Source organism: Amblyomma maculatum, chromosome 8, assembly GCF_055883805.1.
Source record: "Amblyomma maculatum isolate TAMU_Amacu chromosome 8, ASM5588380v1, whole genome shotgun sequence".
In the NCBI taxonomy this organism is placed as follows: domain Eukaryota; kingdom Metazoa; phylum Arthropoda; class Arachnida; order Ixodida; family Ixodidae; genus Amblyomma; species Amblyomma maculatum.
Window position 1 is genome coordinate 120,180,333 of NC_139351.1, and position 5,454 is coordinate 120,185,786.

At 48.9% G+C, this 5,454-nt stretch overlaps 1 pseudogene; it reads left to right on the plus strand.

The window, feature by feature from the left end:
- Positions 1-3,164: 3,164 nt before the first annotated feature.
- Positions 3,165-5,454, plus strand: LOC146182341 (uncharacterized; annotated as a pseudogene).

Consider the following 5,454-nt stretch of genomic DNA (forward strand, 5'->3'; position numbering starts at 1 on the left):
TACCCAATATTCTAGTTCACTGTACTCAGGGGCACTTCCGTCCCGTTAGGGTCCCTAGAAATATTAGGGACTCTAGTCCCGTCTAATTCTCCCAAGCGGGGGCGAAAGGAGGAAAGAAAAAGCTGGGAGGAGGACTTCTCCCTCGCGCCTAAATTTTCCCCTCGCACTGACGGCGCCGCCGACTGCGCTGCGTGGCTTGCTCCGTCCTCGCGTGAACCGCTGCAACCGTTACGACTCCGCTCGTTTTGAATTGGAACCGTCGTCTGCGTAGCCTGGCGCTGTGAATTCTCTGTGTGTTGGCTTATCGGCCAAAGTCGCGATTTTTCGTCGCGGTTCTTTTACTCTGTGCATCTCATTCCTGCTGGCTCTTCGCCCCTTCGTGAGACGAGAGGCTTATCTGCGTGCACCTCCAGTTGCGTGGACCCATCTCGTCTGCTGATTGTGCTGGCCATTACAGTCGGCGATATCTGCTGTGTTTCGTGTTGTTGAACTTGTTACCTTCATGTACTGTGGAGAGACGTGCGTTTCGAAGAAGACGGTTCTTCCAGAAAGGGTAGTGTAAATTTTTAATCATGCATTTTGGTTATGTATAGCACAGTGACATGTGATTACTTGCATCAAATACCAACCACTAGGTAACTAGAACGCAGCTATTTGCTCATGTTTCTACATTGCTTTGATGGTATGGAATGCGTAGAATGAATATGTTGCATCATTTATTTAATTTCATATCAACTGTACACATGCTGACAGAAGCAGTGCCGGCAAACCGGGTTCTTTTGTAGTGATAAAGCAAGCATGCAAGATTACAATGTTAGCGCAGAACACATAACACTACTGTAAACTGTTAGCCATGTAAAGTGCGTGTGTGTGAGGGATACCTTGTCGCATCTTTTCGTTTTCTGTTTCACGTGCAGTTAATAAAAAAGAGAAACAATATCTGCTGTTCTATGTGCTATTTCTTGCTGCGGTCGGGTACGCTTGCTCGCGAGCGCCTGTGCCCTCGAGAGCGCTATGCTTGTGGTTTTTCTTTCCATCACACTGTTCCCGCCGCGAGCCGGTCGCGCCGCGGCAGAACGATGATGCGGTAGAAAATCCACGGGCAGAGCGTTTTCCCGGGCGCGCTGCTTGAAGCAACCTACCGACACCCCCTTCAGCGCACCGTTTTTTTTTTACCAGTCCGCTATACGGCCTCCCCCGTCAAGTCCATTTTTTACGCGCCCCCTCCCGCTATAATCTTATAATGGGGAGTTTGGCGCTAGCGTCTGTAATTCGTGGCCGCTGCGAGGTATAGGCATAGAAAAGCTGAGGGCGCTGCCCTTCAGCCACCATGGGCGCGCAAAGAATCATGGGCCGGTGTGCTACTTGTTGCGGGACAGTCGGTTTTTCTCGGGTACGTGGAGTGGCGTTACTGCAATGTTTCTTTGTCGTCATCATCATCATTTTAAGGTGCGTACATAGACCGCGAAAGCCATAGTAGCGAAGGCGCAAAAGCAGACGTCGCCAATAAATGGTTTTTGTTTCCCGAAATGCCACTAAAAACTTCCTGAAGTGATTGTACAACCATAAATATTTTTATAACATTTTTCTGTTTCAAATTTTGCCTATGAAGTGCGAAATATTGGTATTTGTGCTGCTCAAAACTAAGCCAATAGGAGAAAGAGCCATCGCTTATATCGAATAAATATCACACTGACATGCTGTTTTTATCTCTTTTTGCAATTTATAGTCACAATATTCAATCTTAGGACATTATTTACGGTAGAACAACGCTTATCTTTGCATTAGTTTTGGCCAAAAGTTGTAGTTCTGCACTCGGTAGCTCTCCGGCCCATGATGCTTTGAGCGCCCATGGTGGCTGAACTGGCCGTCTGAAAACTCCATGTAAACTCCCATAGACGGCAGCACAGCTTTCCCTCTAGGTAAGAGTTTCCAAGGTTAATGTACAACTGGTCGCGCAACTTGGAAGAAAACGCGTGCAGCTGCCTACTGCCAGCGGCATCAACTCGATGATGAGGGCTCCTGCGAACTGTGAGGCAAATTACTAGCGCACCGAAAATGAGATCTGCCAGAACTCCAAAGAACTAGAAAGTAAACATAATATTCGCACCCTCTCGCACCACAGCGCCGCTATGCGGCCGCCGGCGGCTTTCATTGCTCTCCGAGCCATCCCAGCCGGCGCGCTCGACACACTAGCAAGTATATTCTAGGCACTATAATCTGAGCTTTGGGCAACTACGCAGCGGATAATAAGTGGCCGAGAGAGGCCGTTAGAAACAAGTTAAAATATTATTAAAAATGTGACACGTTTTTTTCTTACGCAAGAAACAAAAATTGCATTCATTCCTGAGCGAGAATATTATGTTTACTTTCTAATTCTTTGGAGTTCTGGCAGATCTTATTTTCTGTGCGCTAGTAATTTGCCTCACAGTTCGCAGGAGCCCTCATCATCGAGTTGATGCCGCTGGCAGTAGGCAGCTGCACGCGTTTTCTTCCAAGTTGCGCGACCAGTTGTACATTGACCTTGACTGTAGCGCGTTGATTGATTGATTGATGTAGAACTTGTTGCTGGGCTAGTTGGTTCATGATCGTACGATCGTACGGGGAAAGTAAGCGCAAAAAAAAGAGACAAACACAAGAGAGGATACAGGACAACGCGCTACAGTTGTACAGTAGCCCGTTGTCCTGTATCCTCTCTTGTGTTTGTCTTTTTTTTTTGCGCTTACTTTCCCCGTACGATCGTACGATCATGAACCAACTAGCCCAGCAACAAGTTCTACATCAATCCAATCCAGTCCAATCCTTTGATTGATTGATTGATTGATTTGTAGGAAGGGAAAGGCGCAGTAACTGTCTCACTTGTTTTCTGTGGACACCTCAACCGCGCCGTAAGGGAAGGGAGGGAGGTGGGAGTGAAAGTCGGAAGAGAGAAAAAGGAGCCGTAGTGGAGGGCTACGGAGTAATTTCCATTTTGTTATCTGGGAGCCTGGGACCATCGCCTTTGTCTCTTGTTTGTCTTTCTGGCATACTTTTTGGCACTTCGGAGCTGAACAGCCTCTTTCGCGCTCCACAATGAGTTCAAGGAAGCCTTGGCAGAGCTCGGCATCGAGCGAGCACCAGCGGAATCTCCCGCTAGGCGTAGCAAGCGACCGAGAAGCGTCGAGATGAGCATCGACGACGGCGCTTGCACCAGTGACAGCGTGCGAAGTCCACCGCTACAAGTCAGCTTGGGCGCGGTTGGCTCCAATGACAGCGGACCAGTTTCGCCGCTGCAGGTCGGCGCCGACGGGGCTGGCCCCAGCAGCAGCGGATACAGACCCCCACCGCTATCAGCAGATAGCTGGGAACACTCGCCCCTCCAAATAGTGGAGGCTGACCTGAGCAAGCCAGGGTATTCATCAGAGAGCAGCTCAGGCAGTGAGGACAGTTTTTTAGGTAACTCTCCCTCAGGGAAGGAGTACTCATTTCTCGGGAACGAGAAAGTGAGCGAGTCTCATGATGGGGACCACCTATCGATAGAACAGGAGCTTGCTGTTATAGCTCGCAGGCACAACATGACTCACGCATGCCTAAATGATGTTCTTGGTTTCTGCCGTCGACATGGGATTGCAGAGCTGCCAAAAGACGCCAGAACTGTCATGCAGACGCAGAGAAAAGCAAGTTTGCAGAATGATAATTCTTTTGTGCACTTCGGCCTTGAAGAGTGCATTCAGCAGGCACTTCAGCATGGTCCAGTGCCTGAATGTATCAAGCTGCATGCCAACATCGACGGCCTTCCTCTGCACAAGAGCAAGCAGACTGCTCTTTGGCCAATACTATGCCGTATCACAAACGTGAAAGGGCTAGAACCATTTATGGTGAGCGTGTACTGTGGCACAGGAAAGCCGCCCTGCCTTGAGGACTTCCTTGCCCCTTTTGTAGAAGAAGTCCGCAACCTCAGTGACAGAGGACTCGTTATAAAAGGGGTTTGTGTGAGGTGAGCCTTACAGCTGTTATATGTGATGCTCCAGCAAGGAGTTTCGTCAAGGTGATAACTGGTCACACTGGGTACCATGGCTGCGAGCGGTGCATCCAAAAAGGCCACTACGTAGAAAACAGGCTCACATTCCCTGACCTGAACGCAGAATAACGTACTGACACATCATTTCGGGCCCAAGAAGATCAACGGCACCATAATGGTATCTCACCATTTACATCCTTAGACATAGACATGGTGGAATCTTCGGCGGCAGCTTTTCGATGGAGGCGAAAAGCAAGGCGCCCGTGTGCTGTGCGATGGCAGTGCACGTTAAAGAACCCCAGGTGGTCGAAATTTCCGGAGTCCTCCACTACGGCGTCTCTCATAGCCAGAGTTGCTTTGGGACGTTAAACCCCACAAACTAAACCAAACCTTTTCCGACTGAGTATACATGCACCTCGTATGCCTGGGGGTGATGCGACGACTTCTTCGAAGCTGGGTCTCCCCAGGACATGCCACAAGACTGGGCTGAGTTCAGCGAAGTGAGTTGAATGATCGGCTTCGAGAAGCAGCCACAGCCTTCCCGAGGTGCTTTCAGCGGAAACCCAGGAGAACTGAAGAACTCGACCGATGGAAAGCTACGGAGTTCCGCACATTTCTGTTATATGTGGGACCTGTAGCACTCAAGCCCATTTTGGACGAAGCGCTTTACAAGCACTTCATGATTTTACATGTTGCTGTCCGAGTACTTGCCTCTCCTGAGCACCATGTGACCATGAACGAGTTTGCCAAGGGTTTGTTGATATACTTTGTACATGAATTTGGAAAGCTCTACGGATCAAAACAGCTTGTATATAATGTGCGCACCCTTTCCCATTTGGCAGAGCAGTGCCTACAGCATGGCACTCTTGACGAGTTCAGTGCCTTTCCCTTTGAGAACTACCTCGGAAAGGTAAAAAAAATGCTTCGATCAACAAACAGACCACTCGCACAGCTTAGCAGAAGGATGTCTGAGGTGCGGCACTGTGCTCACATCTCTGCCAAACAAGTGCAACAGGATGTGAAAGTCGGTGACTGTTTTCTTGTTGACAACCGCCCTGTCGTTGTCATTGCAGTGAGTGAAGAAAGGGTAAAAACTAGTGCCTTGCTCAAATCCAGGAATTTTTTCAAAATTCCAATAGAATCTTCAAGGCTAGGCATTTGGCGCTGTGGTACTGTTGGCTCTGAAACTAAGTTATGGCCTCTCACATACTTCAAGGACAAGGTCCAGTGCCTGAAGCTGGGATACAAGCAGGGTCATGTGGTTCTACCATTTCTGCACCTTTGCTGAAAAATTAATACTGAATACCCACGAAGTGTTTCTCAGTGGGACAGTAACAACTGACCGTGACGCCCAGAATCTTCTCTCTTTGGAGCCTTACGATTCTACTTGGAACTTTCTGATATTCGAGCTGCCTCACCTCATCTGTCTCCTCAGGAACCTGTATGAAGGGCAA